Here is a 20,703-nt window from a genome sequence, read left to right on the forward strand (position 1 = left end):
GTTATTCATAATAGAGACAGTTCCCACCTTTGTATACAATGTTTTCTTGAAAATATGTATGTATGCAGAATGCCAGTAGGATGAAAAACAGACTTACATAAAATAAAGATGTTTCTATTCCATGAGAACCAGAAATATCATAAATCTCTAATAAAACCTTGCCAAAATTACAATTTCAGTGAAATACTCCCAGATATCCTACTTTATATTCTACTTTGTTTCAGTTTTATCTTGAGAATGATACTTTTTTCTTATTAGTATCTGTGGTTGTTTCATTCTTATATTATCACATAAGAAAAAAAAAGAATTCTGAAAAAAATAAGTCCTCAATTAATTGCACAAACTTGAAGAACCAAAATCAAATAGGCTAATGTTTTTGTTCATTATCTGATTTACTCATATTAAGGATTCTATTCAGCATGTGAGATTTGTTTTAGGGAGAGTAGCACATATTTCATGAGAATTTGGATTTTGAAAATGAAATACATAAGTCAAAAACTACTATGGTTAAAAAAAATTAAAAGTACCCAAAGTACTCAACATAAGTCTTCAAATAGGAGAATTATAAATACTTTACAGGAAAGCCTTTCAATTCCTTGGAATACTGGAGGAGCTATTCCAGGTGGAGAAAATTTTAGTTCATGGGCTTTCTGGACAACATACACAAACTTAGCTAGCTGTTTTAGGAGTAATTTGACTGTGGGTAAGGAAAAAGTTTTCCTCAACCCTCTTAGGATTCCTCATTGGGTCTGAAAATTAAACTGACAAAAACAGATTCACAAGTGAAGAGAATATACATTCACGTAATACAGCTTAATGTGACACAAGAGACTTCATAAGGCAATTAAAACCCGGAGAAACAGACCTGAGTTTTTTTATGAGCAGTGAGATGAAAAGTGGGCTGTCCTATAGAAATATGATAGGTAAGACAGTGTGAGGTTAGTGGAGTAAACTGGGAAACTTAGCAAGACTTGTTTGTTCAGATTCTTGATATCTCTTTGTCTTCACACATAAGGCTTGTCCTTTCCTTGGGGTATCCTGAGGGAACATCTCACATGAGGGTTTTATAACTTGTTTCAGGAAATAAGGGGGAGGAGAAAAGGTCAGAATGAGCTTTCTGCTTCTGCTATTTTCTAAAACTTCTTCAGCTTAAAATATTTAATATTTCCAGTTGCCATATTTTGGGATAGTGTGCCCTGAAGTGCATCAGAACATCATCCCAATGATGAATGGGCCTGGCAGGTCATGATCATGGAGGAGACGACATTCCTGCAGACATCACATTCTACACTTTTCCTTCTTTACTCCTTTGAATAGAGTTGCAGGTTAGGTTTGTGATAGAGCTGGCCTTCCCATGATTCAAGGTATTGGGCCAGAATTAAGGGAAATTCTTTCTCCAGGATCTGGTAAAAAGAATATATCACTTTGTATTAATATCACACACTAATAAGTCTTAGATACATATAAGAAGACAAATAATAAATATGTTGTAAATCACTGTAAGTTTTTCTTGACATCTCTATTTCCAGGATGTTAACATAAATGTCAAGCTCTTATATATTCCCTTAACACCTCCTGTTGTAAACAATACTAGCAACTTTCTATAAATGTTTATAGCTCTCCTGATTTACTGTAAGCTCCCTAAGGACGGAGAATTTGTCTGTGATACTTTGTTTTATTCTTAGCACCTAAAAGAGTGAGAGGCACATACAATGTGCTTAATAAATATATACTAAATACACAGAAGCAAGTAAACATTTGTTGAGCAAATGAATGATTAAGCTCCAGTTGAGAACTTCTGGAAATCTGCTTAAGACCAAACGCTATCATCTCAGGTTTTCCGTGATTCATCTCATGGATTTGCCATAATTAGCCCTGATATTCCATGTACTGTATTTCAGTCAGGCCGAATTAGCCTTGACAGTTACATCATTCTCAAAATGAACCACCTATGTTCAGATTTTTTCTTTTATGTACTCCTACAGCTGATAAAACAATATAATAGAAAATTATTGCTTAATAAATGTTGAGCTGCATGTAAATGTAGAGCAGGAAAAGCTTTTCCTCTACCCTGTTATGTTTACTTGTTTGTTTGTTTTTTACCAATGGTGTGTGTGAATGAATTAAAAAAAAAAAATAAAAGCAGGTTAACAAATTATATCTGATGTTAGTATTTAAAAATTTTTTTTAACGTTTTATTTATTTTTAAGACAGGGAGAGACAGAGCATGAACAGGGGAGGGTCAGAGAGAGGGAGACACAGAATCCGAAACAGGCTCCAGGCTCTGAGCTGTCAGCACAGAGCCCGACGCGGGGCTCGAACTCACGGACCGCGAGATCATGACCTGAGCCGAAGTTGGCCGCTTAACCGACTGAGTCACCCAGGCGCCCCATGATGTTAGTATTTTTTTAAAAATTTATTTATTTATTTATTTATTTGACGTTAGTATTTTTTATAAAGAGAGGGGATTTACAGAAAAGAAGTGAAAAGCTCAAAGAAGTGGTTAGACTAGAAGACTTGTATACCACCTTAACAAAGATATAAATTGTGGTAAGGTAACTAGGAAATAAGGGCTTCTTAGTAAGGTTTGTTATGAAGACACATCTCTAGGTCATCTTCAGTCTTATCGGCATGGAAAAGGCATGATCTTGACACAAGGGAAATGTATGCTCTACTTTTAGGCTGAAATGAATAAGGCAGAGGGTTCTTTTTATGCATACTATTTCTCAGTTGCCTTCCATGCAAAATAACTCTTATGCCAAAGTAGCAACATTTTGGAGTGGCTTATTCTGACTTCCATTTAAAATCTCCCTTTTTTTGAACATTCTAGCATTTGACCTTGCGCTGGTGTTGTATTTGCACTAGATTGGTGTATGTTCCACATCTTTCAAAAGAAATTACAACTACAGGGACCCGTTATATTTTAGATTCCAAAACCTTTCTTTTGTCTCTTTAGTACACTTGTTTATACTTTCTCTCCATAATCCAAGAGAAAATAGTAGATATTAACTCTTCCCAAAGCCTATTCTAAAAAAGTTCTGTGGATCAATAAATATGCTTTGTATTGGGAAAAAATGTGTAAATCACTTTCGTGGATATATGAAGCGAGAAATGATTCAAAAAGAGGAAAATAAAATTCTACCTCTAAGCTATACTGGTTTATTTTTCTCTAAGCCTTACTATCTCAGCGTGCTGCATTTATTTCTTTAAAATTAAATTTCTTGAAGGAGAATGTCATTCCAGCCCTTCTTTAGTTGGCCTCGGATATTTGCATATAACTACCATTCCAGTGAATATGGGTTTTGCTTAGCAATTAATCAGTGTCGGATGCCTGCCATTGTAGAAAGTAATTCACATGCAGATAGTTTTCTTAACTTTCCTCATTGAATTCCAAAAAAAAAAAAAAAAATGTATGAAGCATCTGGATTTTTGACATACCTCTGTCTCAAAAGCTGAAGTGATAATGTTTTCATTGAAGAGATGTAAAACACCTGGGGTGTTAACATTTAATTGAAGCTTGTTTTTTTTGAAAGAACAGAAATGAATTTGTACTTTGTCATAATTCATTTCCCAGAAGATGCAGTTGCTCCACGGAAATCAGACAATAGAACTGTTACCTCATTTCATTTTTAGCCAGATAATCAGATTGAACAATATCTAACAAATATTAATGATATTGTAATGAAAGCACTGAAAATACAAATAAATACTATCTTGTGATAAATGTATATTTCATTCAACAGAAGCAAATACCGTAAATATAATTTTTACTTTTACTTTTTTCAATCTGTAATACCACCTGGCAATATTCAAAGACAAGTGTGCCCAGAATAATCTTGTCTCATTGAATTTGGAAGAATGTGAATTGTGCTATTTAACTCTTACATATAAACAAAACTTATAATAGAAAAGAAGATTTTAATAGGTTAAATGTAAAAAACTTCAGGACAGTAGTCTTGGTAAATCATACCATTTTAGAGAGGGAATCTTTCACATTTTAAATTGAAAAAAAAACCCCTGAAATTGTCAATCTTCTTTTCTATCTTCCTTGTCCATGACACTAAATAGAAGCCACAAAATTGAAGGATCTTTATACACAAAAATTTAAAATCACATGTTCATGAAATAATATAATTTTTTTTCATCTTTATTTCTGATGAGGACTTAGAAAATTAGTGAAGAATTCTTTAAAGGTAAAATCATTGTTGCATGATTTTTCTTTTTTTTACCTCAATACCCAGGATTTGTTGTCTCGCCTTCGAAGGATAAAGAGGTAGACACAAAATAAAATGAGCAGCAGGCAAAATATTAGAGTATAAGATTAGAAAGTAAGAATAGTATCAAAGCTCTCTTTATAGAGAGAGGGCACTGGAAAGTGAATGTGCCGGACTATAAGCAAGGGTCTTTGTTTTATAAGGTTCTAGTCAGCACTCCCTACTTTTCCCCCTTGTTCCTTCTCAGGTTCTACCTTTATTGGCTAGGTAATCCTAAATGCCTACTCATTCCTTTTTGACCGGCTCATTTCCATTGTATGAGGGGTGGTCCACGGCCATACCGTTCCTTTATGGTCTACTACTTATTTTTAGTTAGGTCTTTTGTTAAATTCCTGAGGAGAACCTGAAGGGGAGTTGGTGCTGTCTGTTAGTTCTTAAGAGGAACCTTATGCCCAGAGGGGGTTTGCTGTGGTCAGATGCTCCCAGCTCTGTTTATCCCCATCCAGGATCCTCAGGTCTTGATCTTTCTCTCTCTGCCTATTTTATCCTATCTTTCCCTATCGAATTATGACATAGAAATATAAAATGAATACATTTCACAGATTTTATTTAGCACAATAATTAATGAGGGAACCAACAATGTATTAAAAACTAGTTCAAAGAATTTGAGGAACACACATGTAAAGACAAATAGAAATACTGAAGTGAATGTGCAAATACATACAAATTTGGTCACTATCCATTGGGCAATGAACAATTACATCTCCACTGGACAAAATTCATTTGCATTTCTAACAAAAATATTTATTTACATTACTATCAGTTTTCTACAACTTACAGAATTATAAAATACATTTAAGACCATGAAAAGCTAAAATAATCTGAGTGTTCTGGACAAGCCACCAGTAATCAACTTTGCTCATTTGAAAGTCTTTTACATTTTTTCTTGATTTACAAAATTTGAATACTTGCTATCTGTTTATATGTTAGGGAGCAAGAATTCCTATCCTCTCAAAGTCCTTCTAGCTGGACTAAGAATCAAATTGACATGAGACAGATTAACAGGAGAGAATCAAATTTAATAGAGTACATACAGGGAATCCACACAGACATGGAAATTCCAAAGGCAGTCAGGCAAAATGAGGTACACACATCATCCTGAATTAAGGAGAAAGGGGTAGGGATATGGGACTCTCGGGGTGGGGGGTGGGGGGGGCTGGAATTCTCGGGGCGGGAAAAGGACCTCACAGGACAATAAGAAGAAGAACAAATGTTTGGTAATTAGATATTTGTCCTGCCATACAGATGGGTCACTCATATAAAATTTATCTTTGCTAATAGAAAGATCCCAAAATTAGACTCTTCCATATATTTAAGGGAGGGGCAAAAGTGTCTCTTGAGCCTGTAAGGTCTTGATTGCCTTCAGCTCAGAACAATCTTCACATCAAAGTAGACCATCTTGGGATGGCCTGACATCAGCCCCTACAATACAAGTAACTGCAATTAATCTTTACCAAGGATAACTTTAACCTTATATCCCATTTCACATGAGCATTTATGTAGATGTTTCATCTTCTTTTGTAATAATTTTTAATGCAATTTAAGAGAATACAATGAGTTATTTTAGGGATAAATTAAATTAAGGGTTTCTTAACATGATAAAGCATGGGACTCTACAAGTATAAGAACAAATTTGTTTTGTAATTTATGGTGTCATTCTATATATAGTTGAGTTTATATGTAAACTATCATGTGAATGTGGTAGACTTGGTATATTTGTCTAAATGCATATTTCAGGGATAATATCTAAATCTTTCATCAGATTCTTAATGGGACCCCACAGTTTCTAAAAAGGTTAAGAACTTCTTCTCCAGAACAAAATTATTCTGACCTACTTGTCTGCCCGCTATTATTTCATTCAATCGTTTGGACTATTTATAGCAGGAAAGGCAGCTGGACTATCACAGACACTCAAACATGCTGGCACGACAAGCAGATTTATCTAAAAATCACCCTGGGAGCTCACACTGGGTTGTCTGGATAGTGAGCTATTTGGGGGAACCTTGATCTTCCCACTCACTTACACCTTATTTCATCAAAACTGAGTGCAACACAATTGAGTTTCTCATAAGACTGATGGCTTCCTTCTCCCAGTAGGAGGCACCAAATTGACCCTTACTAGACAACTCCTGAGAAGTCTTGGTACCTTGGCCCCATCTTCCCTTCATGCTAGTCGTCTGATTACTTGCCAATTACCACATCAGGGAAGAGAGCAATGGGCAGATGAAGTGCCTTTCTTAGAATGCAGACACATGCTACCCAAGCCATAGAGAGCCCTGGCATGATGCCAGTCTATGTGATGCTAAAGAGGATCAGAGGACCTGTGCCTTCTATTCTTGATGAACTTCGGTTGCCAAGTTCCTCAATAAAATCTATTCCTATTTCTCAACCCATGCCATAAGATGCTCTGGAATGTATGCCCAGGGTTAGGGAATACAGTTGGTGATGCAAAAGGGACATAATTTTATAACAGGTGTTGACTGTAAAGAGATAAAAAATATGCCTCAATCACCATCATAATATGTATGTATTCTTTGGTTTTCAGAGTATTTATGAGCTTGCTGGAAAAAAAAATGTATGCGTTCTAGGGGTTCAGAGAGACATAAACAAGTTTGGTGAACTTGCGGGGAGGGCAGTGGAAACTAAATGGTAGGCAAGACTCCAGGGCCCTTCAGGCATGATCCACTATTAGGAAAGGAGACAAGTATGGACATCAGGATTCAGCAACAGGGGTGAATTTAGAGAGGAGGATATTATGGCAACATCATTTGGATACATTCCTGATTCAGTCAATTTGGCAACATGTGCACATCACGGGCAAGAAAAACTTACAAAACAAACATACAAAAAAATAGTAGTTTTCCTTAAGCTTTGGGACCCTAGTAACTGTTGGGGAGCTAAAATGTCCTGTCTCCGTCAAGGTCCTTTTAGCCAGACTAAGAATCAAATTGACATGAGAGAGATTAACGGGAGAGAATAAAAGTTAATAGCAAACATATGGGGAATCCAAACAAACACGGAAGTTCCCAAGATAAACATATTATTTTGAGGCAAAATAAGGTATACATGTCATTCTGAACTAAGGAGAAAAGTGTAAGGAAGAAATGCAATTTAAAGACAGATGAAAAATATTAAATGTTTGGTAAATAAATGTTTGCTAGACCACTCAAAAACAATGACACATAGAGGACTTTGATCAAATAGGACCTGTTAGGTTCCTCCCTGTCTATCGTACCTAGCTTATACCAAAATGTAGTTCTCATGGTGATGGCACCATCTTTCTGGAGCAGGCCCAATATTTATTTTTTTAAAGTGTTTGATGAGGAGGTAAAGAGATTTTCCTGCATCTACTGGGTTTTGATTGCTTTTTAACTCAAAATAATCTTAATGCCAAAGAAGCTCATCTTGGGGCAGCCCGCCCTTCGTCCCCAACATAATTCTGATGTAGTGACCTTATAAAAAATGGATCATAAAGTGATAAGAGAAATTTTTCTTCCAATGCTAGAAAAATATGCACAGGTTGTCCAGAACATTAGAAAGCATTTGTCAAATGCCTGAAATGAGACACATTTGTGAGAACAGCAGACTAAGGGAGATTAGTCACAAGATGAAAAGACTAGAAGTGAGCTCTGAGCCATCACCTGGAGCAGCCCAGGAGCAGTGAGGGGAGCAAGTATCTGAGCTGCATTCAATAACAAAATACCAGCAGTTCAAGCTGGTGATGTCAAGAATTTCAACAGCAATAACATAATTTGAACTGCCTATCCAGAAATGTTTGCATGCATTGCCATATAAACATAGGTATAGATTTTGACATAAAATTACTTATTACAACACAAATGGCATAATCTGTATTGTGTACAACTAGCTCTTTCACTTCTTGGATGTATCTTAGATACCTTTACAAATCAGACTCTAGACTCACAGAGCTTTAGTTTAAAGCCTGGGTTCTCAACATACTGAGAACACCCCCACTTTGTTTGGGCTTTACACTTGTGGCTTCCTTAGCCTTTCTCCATCTACATAATTTGTATCATTCTTTGATACATATATCTTCTCAAATATCACCAAGCCCCCCTTTTAATGCAGTTCCCTGTTCTTCTCTGCCACACTTTTTTTCCCATCACTCTGTAGCAACTGGCCCTACTTCATTTTTCTTGATAGCACTTATCACGACTCACCTTGACATTCTGTATTTATCTGTTTATTGTCTACCTTTCTTACTGAAATGTGAGCTCCAGGGGGATAAGGACTTTGTAGGTTTTATTACCACCATATTCTCCAAGGCCTAATATAAAGTAGGTTCTTGATAATATTGTTAAAAGGATGAATGCCTCAATTATTTATCATTCACCAATAACTGGTGATTATCAGTGGTATGAGTTCATGATAACCAACTTGTCCTTCATATATAAAAATGTGGATAATAATGCTACCTAGTACATATGGTAGATGTAAAGATGAAAGATTATTTTACTAATTATAATAATAGTTAATACTTACTGAGTATGCACTGAGCTAACCTCTCTTTTACTTGCTCTCCAACCTATACTATAGAGACTACAGTTAAACCCACTGATGAGTAACCTAAGGCCAACAGAGTTCAGAAATGACAGTATATGATTTTTATCCCAAGCAGCCATATTCCAGAATGCTATCCTCAAAACTACATTCATGCCACTTCCTTGACACATATAGCATGGGCCCAACTAATGATGACTAATGTTGTTGGTAACATTATTATTGTTGTCATTGTCCTGTGCTTTTCATGACCATATATGTTCTATCACATGGATATACTATATTTTATTTAACAAATTCCCTGTTGCTATATTCTTAAGCTGCTTCCAGGGCACTGGGTGGCTCAGTTGGTGAAGCATCCAACTCTTGATTTTGGCTCAGGTCATGATCTCAAGGTTTGTTATTTAGAGCCCTGCATCAGGCTCTGCACTGACAGTGCGGAGCCTGCTTGGTGCTCTCTCTCTCTCTCTCTCTCTCTCTCACTCTTTCTCTGTCTGCTCCTCCCCCACTCTTGCACACATACTCTCTCTCTCACAAAAAAAAGCTACACCCATTTTTATAAATCACTACAAGCAATGTCTCAGTGCAATACATGTACATCTGTGTACATATATACAATAAATTTTCATAATTGTAATAGGCATGTCATTTTGATATATCTTACCAATTTATACTTTGAAGACATTATACTTTTATGCTTTGAGGCCCATAAAGCATCTCATATATTTGTTGGTCCCTTAAGCTTTTGTTTTCATCATCCCTACTACATTTTACATGAGTTCAGTAGTTGCTGTTAAAAATTCACAAACTCATAATCTCCTTTGCAAAACCAAAACAAATTTGTCCAATTTATGTCAATACCCAAACCATTTTGTTTGGCTTTGCTGTTTTCCTTAAGAATCTGTTTTATCTTTGTTTGAACCATTTGATTCTAAAAGAAAGTTTCCAAATTTATGTATATTTTAATGAAGATGGTGCTAACATTTTGTTTATTTGATCTTGACATTTCTAAGTGATCATAAGAACTTCTAAAAAATTATGAGCTACTCATATCTGTAAATATTTTGGGGAGCTTAGCCTAAAGTGTCCTGAGCAAAGGGACCTCTAGAGTACTTACTAAACTGCCATAAAGGTGCTCTCTGACTTAACATTATTTCAGAAAATATTTAGGCAAAATTAGAAAAAGAATTTAAATAGTATACATCATCTTAAAGACCAAAGATCACCCAAGAAATAAGCATATTTTAAAGTCAAGATATACAAATCATGTTTATGGTCTCTAGCTCGTTAAAGAGGGCAGCACAAGTCGCTGTAATCCTTTCCTGAAAACATGCCTTAACAATGCCACTACAGAGATTTCTGAATGCTTATATAAATACTGAAAACATCCGAAGTAGTTATGGCTCAAGATTACAATTAGCATTTCTTAATGGAATAGAGTACCTGTAAGATGCTAACTTGTATAAACAAAGTGTGAAATGTGGCTACAATAATTTTAATTGCTATCACTTTTCCAGTGAACCTTTTCAAAAGATACTTGAAGAGGTTTGCCAACTTAAATCGTCCAATTATTTGGAAAGCGTTGCAAAGTACTACTTACAAAAAGCATGTAAAATAAGGGAAGTACAGATTGCATATATTTGATTGCTTCCCCCACTTTTGTACAGGCAAGCTAGGAGTGTATGTGTGTGCGTGTGTGTGTGTGTGTGTGTGTGTGTGTGTGTGTGTGTTCCTCTGTGGGATATTGTTTAAAATTCAGAATGGACTCTTATAGTAGTCCTCCTATTCATTATCAATGAGATCTATTTTACTTCAAATAAACATAAGATACTGTTTTCTTGCTGAAGGTTTAAAAATAATATTTAATAAAATTGAGTGCATAGAAAAAGCCATGACAATTGCAGGCAAATTCCCATCTGAATACATTTGTCAATTTTTTTTCCTGTGTATGTAATACAAGCTTACCTCAATATGGAGCCAAGAACAAGGAAGAAAACAACTTACTTCATCCTTTTCCTTTTTACCCTCAGTGCCATCCTCTTAGTTCAAGCCCTGATTATTTGTGCTAAGCTGGTTGTAGCAGCCTCTTCTCTCTACAGAGAACTACAAATTGGTTGGATTTGGCAGTAAGTCAGCTTTACCTCCAGTAAAAGGTAAGCCAGTTCAGTAAGCAAAAACAATTTTATCTGAGCCACAATCCAAAAGAACAACTATCATATTTTTTAGGTACCCTCATTATATATCTAAAGCATTATCAAGAATGATTTTAGGCATTCGTTTCCTGAGAACTTCATTTGATAAATTTATATACTTTTCACTTTTCTGATATATATTACTTTGATGTTTCTGACACATATCACTTTTTTGTTGTTTTTTTAACCGTGTGATTTAAGAAGCCTAAGGGAATACATCCTAAAAAATTAGAGAAAAATGAAATGAATTTTCATTTGTAAACCTACACATTTATCATCATATCCAATTAACTCGGAAACCTGTAGCTAGTAGGAAACACCTACTATGTGAAAGATATTGTAGGGTGTTTCAAAGAAGGTGTAATGATTTAGGAGTTGTGATCTCTGATCTCTGTAACAGAGAGCTCACAATTTCTTTAAAGGAATACTATAGAGTCACATAAAGATAAAATTCAAGGGAGTGTGTAATTTGGCAGGATATGAGAGATGTAGACAATGAGTACTATGTAAATTCACAGGATGAAGAGAATATTCAGTACTTTGCTGGTGAAAAGCCCTTTGATTTACTCATCTTCAACAGAATCACTCTGCTTTTATCTGTTTTATTTGTTTATGCTCCTGGCTAAGATTTCATCTAAAGAGAGGGTTCTGTGTGGGGAAAAAGTTAGTTTGAAAATCACCATTCCCATAATGAAGTGGAGCAGAGGCAAAGATTTTTTTAAAACAATATTGGGTAATCTAACTTATATACATATGCTTGTTTTTGTGATGCATCGTGTGGTGCTTTGGGAGCATGTTGATTTACTTCCTAACCTGCCAACCTGCCATGAATTTCAAAGTAAATGTGGATGCCAGTGTCTTTTCAAATCTTTCAGTCACCTGCTATTGCCTAAAGAACAAAACCCAAACTTTTTAGCAGAGCACATTCCCTATTGTGTTTCCAACTTCCTTTTCTCTTTATTTTTTAAAATTACAACCTTATACCTGATAGCACAACCATACCACCCTTGAGATGTCTATTTACAATGTTCATTATTCAAATGAGATAACTGAGTTTCAGTATGGTCATGCCCCAGTGGATGAGAGGCTGTTCCATAAATTTAGGCTTATATGCTTCTAACTGTGTGCTCTTTCTTTAACATGCTATTTCCCATGAGACATTCACCTCTACAGTGCCAGTGTTAAATCCATAATACCTACTCAATATATGTTTGTTAGATGAATAACAATCAGGAAATTGGATATAAAAGAGAAATGTAAGATAAAATTCCACCCTCAAGCTTACCTCCTCATGACTGGAAACATGGCATAAAATTATCAAAGCATTTCCTAGTCTCTCTGTATAGTTTCTTCTTTAGAGGAGGATGGTTTTCCAGTCCCTGATGGTGTCCAAAAACTAATTGTCCATTAATCTCAGAGGCAGACTATTAAAGTGTGAGAGCAACATTTTGAGAATTTCTGATACCTCTTCTAAAAAGTGAAATTGCTACAGTGTCACAGCTTTCTATATATTCCATGGATGCTGTGGGCAGGTGACGATGGGAGAAGTAAAGACAGGGTACATAAATTATCATCTCATCAAAAGGGTTAGAGTGATTTCTACTTCTTTTGTAGCTAAGTACCTTTCTTTACTTTGAGAATAGGTTTTTCAAACAAAAATAACAGATGAAGTGTCAGGTTTATACAGTTCACATATTTGAAAATACTTCCAAAGAGATACACTTTTATCCAGTCAAGTTAATATCACACAAGCGCGGGCACACACACACACACCTTCCTGCCGTTGATTTATTGGATTTTTAGATAGTGTTTGACAAGCTCATTTAATATCTCCCAACTTCCCAGGTAGGGTTTAAGAAATGATGCTTGTTTCATCTGCCAACTCAGGAAAACACAAGTCTTTGTAGAGAACTTACTGCTCATAGTAACAAAATTTAGAGAAAATGCACATATCATTTAAAAATACATAAGGCAGAATTGAAAAGTTTCACCTTTTCCATAATAGTACTTAATAAAATGATAGCAAAAATAAAAATAAAAAAATATAATAAAATGATAGCAATCTATTTCTAGTACCAAGAGAAAATGAATTAGATCCATGTAAAACTTTTCTCCTGAAGAATGAGTGTGTATCTATGTGTGTGTGTGTGTGCACGTGTGTGTGTGTGTGTGTGTGTGTGTGTCTGTGTATGTGATTCCCATAGAATTAGCGGCTTTTGAGGAAATGAAGGAGAATATTATTAAACTGTATAAGTCAGCACAATAAAATGTAATAGGAAGTAATATTAAATAAATTCTCTTATTCACTTGACTTTAGAAAAAAATGACATACACCTTAATTTGTCCCAGATTAATAAAATGTTCTCAAATCTTCCCTGGTATCTTCTATTAAGTACAATATGTCTATGCATTTTATCTTTAATAAGCAACTTGGGGTAGGAAAGGTTTCGCTTTGTTATGAGAACTAAAGAGTTATTTTATCCCTGGTGCAAACCTTTGCTTCTGGATGGGGGGCTGTTGCACCTTAGTAAAACTGGCAATCCTTCAAAAGGGTTCTGAAAGCAACTATGATATTTGAAGATAAAAGCATGGAGACATTGCCTGCATTCTGTCCTATAAACCTTAGGGGTAAATCCTTTGATGTTCAAATGAGAGGACCTTAAATTCCTTTATCTTTCTACTTTTAAAATACTGTCCGTGGATTTTTTTAATAAACACTACATTCAATTTTCTACACAGAATAACTGCTATTTTGTATGCAGCCTAGATAAGTACATTCTATTTTAATGTCAATGTCTCATTACATTTATTTTTCATATCTTCACTAAGACAGACTATTTCAAAGTAAGTAGAAATCTTAGGTATCATTAATTATATTATAAAATTAAAGTAATCTAGAAAATTCAATACCAAGGAAATATTTACTGTCCCATTCATTAACCTGTTATCAATCAGCATTTTATTATATTTAAAAATTAGCAAAACTTAAAATTCTAGTTTCATGCTTCTCCATGGCTATTATTAAGCATCTCAAAATGAATCTGAAAGAAATTATATGTAACCTGAATTGCCCTTTGTTGCAAACCTATTTACTCATAGAGAATGTCCAGTCTTCTGCAAATCCCCACGTGTACATTACAACTATTTTGGGGATTTTCTAGGAAAGTCTCATACATACTCCAAAACTTTAGCCTGTTCCCTGAGGATACAGATCTGTGGCACTCAGGGCTGCTGTGACTCATTAATGAGGTGCAGCCTTCCTGCGCTGCCTTCCTCAGCTTCTCTGTCTGTCCAAGGGCTCTCCCTGGGCAAAGCCCTTAGTATGTAACATTGCTAGACAGCACTCTGAAGCACCTATTTTCATTGACCTTTTGAAATTAGAAAAATTTTATTTTAATATGATCAAATATGCAAAACGGTAGAAAAGACATTATAATCTCTGTATATCCCCCAGTCAGGTATAGAACATATTACTAAATACATTTGAAGACCCCTGTATAACCTACTCCTATAACATCCCACTGTTTCTCCATATCATTTAAATGTATTCATTTATATTTTCATATGCGTATATATCATTAATATATAATTTTATAGGATGTAAACATATAAATGGTATCACAATATATATACTTCTGTCTTTGCCTTTGCCCTTTCAACATTATGATTATTTTGTTCAATATTTATTTTCCAGTGTTAATTTCCTTACCTTTTTCTCTAGTTTAAGCATTTTCATTACCATATAGTTTTTTCTTTGTATATCTTACCAGATTATTAAAATCCAGAGTAATTAGACATTGTGCCATTGACACAGAGGAAGAGAATTGGAAGAAATAAACCCAAAGAATGAATCATATATATATATATATGTATATATGTACATATGTACATATATATATATATATGGTATATATATACACATATATGTATATATGTATACATATATATCATATATATATATATATAGGAGCTCATGTGAGGGGAAAATTCTGATAAAGGAGTTTGGAAAAACTGATTATACTCATGGGAAAAATAGGATTTTTACCTCATAATGTGTATGTATACACACACACACAAATCAATTTTTTTTTGAGAGAGAGATGGCACAAGTGACTGAGGGCAGAGAGAGAGAGAGAGAGGGAGAGGGAGTAGAAGAGAGTGAGAGAATCCCATGAGGGGCAGAGAGAGAGAGAGAGAGAGAGAGAGAGAGAGAGAGGGAGAGAGAGAAGCAGGGATCACCTGGAGTGGGGGCTCAATCTCACCTGATGCAGGACTCAAACTTGTGAACCATGAGATCATGATATGAGCTGAAGTCAGTCAGATACTTAACAGACTGACCCACCCAGGCGCCTCCCCCCCCCCCCCCCCAATCAATTTCAAGTGAAGTAAATCCATGGTACTCTTCATATAACTTTGGGATCATGTGATGGCTTTGTAATGTGTCAGCTTGCCAGGCTGAGCTTCATTTCCCCAAAGTCTGTTCCTTGTATGCTTCCTGTTAGAAAAGGCTGCTGGAGAGATTCTCTGCTCATTCACAGGGAGGAGCAGCTGAACCTACAGTTGCTTTGTCTTCCCTGGATTTTTTTTCTTCAGTTTTTCTGACTACTGGGCTAAGTGTGTGCTTACTACCATGACTAAGAATCCTAGCCTCTGTTGGATAGCCAATAGATGCCTGGTCACTGATGACAGAGACAATAGAAAAGATACGAGTTTTAGCCCATCTTCGTGGGATTCCAGCCCATGTTCCTGACATGCTGGACTATGTTATCTTCCTTTCCTGACTGCCTACCCAGCAGACTTCAAGTTCTAGCATCAGACGCAGAGACAGTCTTCTGGGAGACTGCTTAGGCCACACATGTCAACCCCAACTACAATCATAGTTGCATTATTCTCTGGAATATGCAGAGAATATTCTGGAAGGTTCTGGAAGGTTCCTCAGCTCCAAATAAAACAGATTTTGTTGGATCTTGTGCCAGCATTTCACTGGGTGTGTGTAAACTCACTAAGGTTTTACAACTGCCATAGGAATACTCTACACAAATATATGAATACATTTTCTCCATTCTTGAGGCATAATCTTAATTCCATGTTAAGTTGCAAATATATTTTTTTAATGTTTATTCGTGAGGGAGAGAGAGACAGAACATGAGTGGGGGAGGGGCAGAGAGAGAGGGAGACACAGAATCCGAAGCAGACTCTAGTCTCTGAGCTGTCAGCACAGAGCCTGATGCAGGGCTTGAACTCACGAGCTGTGAGATCATGACCTGAGCTGAAGTCGGACACTTAATTGACTGAGACACCTAGGTGCACCAATTGCAAATATTTTTTAAAAGATGAATTTTGGGGGCACCTGGGTGGTTCAGTCAGTACACATTCGACTTTGTCTCAGGTCATGATCTCACAGTTCATGGATTTGAGCCCCATGTCAGGCTCTTTTCTGACAGCTCAGATTCTGGAGCCTACTTCAGATTCTGTGTCTCCCTCTCTCTGTCTGCCCCTCCCCTGCTCACACTGTCTCTTTCTCTCTCAAAAATAAGTAAACATTAAAAAGACATTAAAAAAATAATTTTGAATTTATGGTTTTTAAAGTTATGGGTGTCTAAAAATATCAATCATATATATTTCTTCTATATTTTCTAAGTCTAAAATATGAACTCCATTAAAAAATAATTTTTGTTTTGTGATTCATATGTTATCAAATACATAAAATTGTATTTCCATACCTTTTTTAAATGAAACACACAATTAAGTGGCATACTACTTAAACATTCAAATTTGTTACTTAGGCAATCAAATCTGCTATTTGAATATATCCAGAAAATTCTGGATCCTAAAGCAATTTTTAATGCCTAGGGAAATTAAGAGGTGTTCTAAGTTAGATCATTATCTCTTTCCATCTGTTGGAGCTGTAGACTTCTTTTTTTAATTTTTTTTTATATTTATTTATTTTTGAGAAACAGAGTGAGACAAAGTGTGAGTGGGGGAGGGGCAGAGAGAGAAGGAGACACAGAATCTGAAGCAGGCTCCAGGCTCTGAGCAAGCGGTCAGCACAGAGCTTGATGCGGGGCTCGAACCCACGAACTGTGAGATCATGACCTGAGCCGAAGTTGGACGCTCAACCGACTGAGCCACCCAGGCGCCCCTGGAGATGTAGACTTCTTAAAATTTAACTTTCAAGGGGAACCAGGGTGGCTCAGTTGGTTAAACATCCAACTCTCGATATCAGCTCAGGTCATGATCTCATGATTCGTGAGTTTGAGCCCAGGTCAGGCTCTGCTCTAACAGCACAAAGCCTGTTTGGGATTCTCTCTCTCCCCCCCACCCCTCCCTCCCTCACTTGTGCTCTTGCTCCCTCTCTCTCAAAATAAATAAACATTAAACAAAACTTAACTTTCAAACTTTGAAGATGAAAGGAAGGTTAGCATGGTTGAGAACAGATTCTAATATCCCTTTCTTCCCACACTATCAAAGTCTTTCTCCCTGGATCAAAGACATATTGTACTCTTTCTACTGTGAGTGATGATGTAAATATTGATGCAAGCCAGGGTTATATCTCACATTTTGTAACTTTGTACTCTATCATACTTCTCAAGCACATCAAATTTATTTTAATTACTGGAATGGGCTCTCATTTTCTTTCTCACCCCACCAACTCTGAGATTTTGTATATGCTATTTCTTCTGTCAGAGACATTTCCTCCATACTTTTCCAAACTTCAGGACAGGGATCGTGTCTAACTTCATCACTATATGTCCACAACTCCACAACTACAGCATGTGTGGCACATAATAAGCACATAATGAAACCTTCTTTGATCAATTCCTGATAGAATTTCATGCTATTCTGTATTTTCCCTCTAATCAGCCACTTTCACCTTTTAAGCCCTTTTCCAATGAAACTTTGTAAGAGTGTCTCAAATCTTCCTCTGTAACTTACAACACCCAACAGAAAATATCTCATGAAATTATTTCCAGCTTTTCTCCCTTTATCATCTCCAGTAAAGAAAGATAGTATTTTTCTGCTTTCATAACCGTTATCTGTAAATTCATTACTACTGTGATCAGGAGTAACTATATCAAGCAGGCTCTGGTTGCAAATTGCATAATTTGATTAGAGTTTAATAAACAGACTATTTACAAAACTATAGGCAGGATTTAGAAGAAAAAAAAAACAGAATACAGTGCAATTCTCGAGGGCAAGCAGCATTCTTAACACACGTAAGTGGGGAGGAGGTTATAGGAACTTTGTAGAAAAGAGTTATGTGGAGAGTGCCATCTTGAAATAGTTGTAGCCTTTAGTCTAAGGAAGCCACCAGGCCTAGGCACTCACATAAGAGGGAAGAGAATGACATTCTGGCATTCTCTCCTCTGTCTCTCTGTTTTCTTGCTGATGAGTCCCTTGGGTCATAGCCCAGAAGTAAGAGAGCCTTGTTGCCATACACGTCAGCCTCCATGGACAGAGAGCAAGATGAAGAAGTTTAAAGCATAGATTTTAAAGACAAATGAAAAATATCCAGCAAAATAATTAGTACTATTCCTATAAATAAGAAAATAATGTATTTGCTTAATGTTCAAAATGCCAACTACTTTATATATGCATCTAACCATAAAAATTCTCGAAAAATATCAATAATAAAACAGTATTAAAATCATAGATTGAGGGGCGCCTGGGTGGCGCAGTCGGTTAAGCGTCCGACTTCAGCCAGGTTACGATCTCGCGTGAGTTCGAGCCCCGCGTCGGGCTCTGGGCTGATGGCTCAGAGCCTGGAGCCTGTTTCCGATTCTGTGTCTCCCTCTCTCTCTGCCCCTCCCCGTTCATGCTCTGTCTCTCTCTGTCCCAAAAATAAATAAACGTTGAAAAAAAAATCATAGATTGAAACTGAAGAAATTTGTTTTGGGTCAAGACTAAATTAGAAAACATGTCACGTAGGGCACCTGGGTGGCTTAGTCGGTTAAGCATCTGACTTTGGCTCAGGTCGTGATCTCATGGTTAGTGAGTTGGAAGCCCCACATTGGTGAGCTTGAGCCCCACTTTGGGTGAGTTTTAGCCCGGCTCTGGGCTCTGCACTCTCTCTCCCTTTCTCTCTTCCTCTCTCTCTCTGCACCTTGTAGAGGTGTGTGCCCAATCTTCTTGATATAACTGTGCTCTCACTTTGATCCTTAATATGAAGAAACTGATTTAATATTTCAAGTTCAGTCTGGTACATATAGCATATGGGCTATACTATTCTGTATTCCTACTTATATCTCCTTGTGTTTTTATGTTTTTATTTGTGACTTTTCAATCAGATTAGTTGTTGTGCTTTTTCTCAGGCAATGCTTTTCAAACTTCAGGATGCATTCACCAACCACTTGGGGAAGCCTACCAATATCCATTTGGTTGGACCTCATCCCAGACTTCCCATTCAGTCAGTTTGGAGGTAAGGGAATATAAATCTGCATTTCAAACAAGTTCCTAGATGATGCTGATGGTACTGGGGTACAGACCACACTTCAAGGAGCATTAATTTATGGGACTATACAAACCATTATCTCTTAATGTAATTCTTAAATTTAGTTTTTGAAAAAATACAGTTTTTCTTCATATTTTATATACATTTCTATATATTTTATGTGGGTTCACAGAAGTTTTGGAATCTAATTATATGAAGAGCTTTAAATTGTTACATTATAATTTAAAATAATTCAAGGACTGTTGGGGGAAAATGATTCTTTATACTAAGAATGATGAAGACACGTGATGGATTTGGTTTTAGAATAGTGAAACCTACTGAATTTGGTCAAGTTTTGATTTCTTTATTTCTTTCTTCATTTATTTTTTAATTTTTTTAGAGAGAGAGAGAGGGAGGGCATAAGTGAGGGAGAGGGGCAGAGAGAGAGAGAGAGAGACAGAGAGAGAGAGATTTAAGCATGCTCCATGCTCAGCATGGAGCCCAATATAGGGTTCCATCTCATGAGCCTGGGATCATGACACAAGCAGAAATCAAGAGTCAGACCCTCAACCAACTGAACCACTCAGGCACCCTTGGTCAAATTTTGATTTCTGATTGATATTTAAAATTTAGGAATTCCAACGTAACAGCAGTAGTACCTCAGTCAAGTTATTGCATTGCTTAGTTAGACTCACACTATTATATAAGCAGATATAATACCCTAAGTGGATCTAGTTTTGAATGTCAGAGGCAAGTATTTTAGTCACTAATACACTAAAAGCATATTTCTCATTGGTAAAATTAATAAGACAACTTTCAAATCATTAAAGTCCCCCATTTTGAATTTAAAGCTATGAATTTAATTACAAATTTTAGATTAAAAATGGAAATACATAATTCATGTTTATACTTGCTTATCTTTTCTATTTCATTAAGGTATATTCATTAGGAATTTATCTTATTTTAAATCATGTTATGCTTGACAAAAATATCTTGATTTATTTGTCTTTCTTTTCCAAGAATTACCAGGGTACTTGGCATAGAGTAGAATCAGGATACACATATTTTGATGAGTTCATACGTAAAAAGGGCATAAAGTGCTGTACACAATATAATGGAAGTATGTACTGGTGACAAAAAGCCCAAAAGAAGTGGTCAATTCAAACACTGCAGAACCACTGTTCCATGGGAATTTCTGCAATGATGAGAAAATGTTCTGTATCTATACTATTCAATATGGTAGCTACTAGCCATTCATGGCTATTAATCATTTTAAAGTTTATTC

This window comes from Leopardus geoffroyi, chromosome C1 (genome assembly GCF_018350155.1).
Source record: "Leopardus geoffroyi isolate Oge1 chromosome C1, O.geoffroyi_Oge1_pat1.0, whole genome shotgun sequence".
In the NCBI taxonomy this organism is placed as follows: domain Eukaryota; kingdom Metazoa; phylum Chordata; class Mammalia; order Carnivora; family Felidae; genus Leopardus; species Leopardus geoffroyi.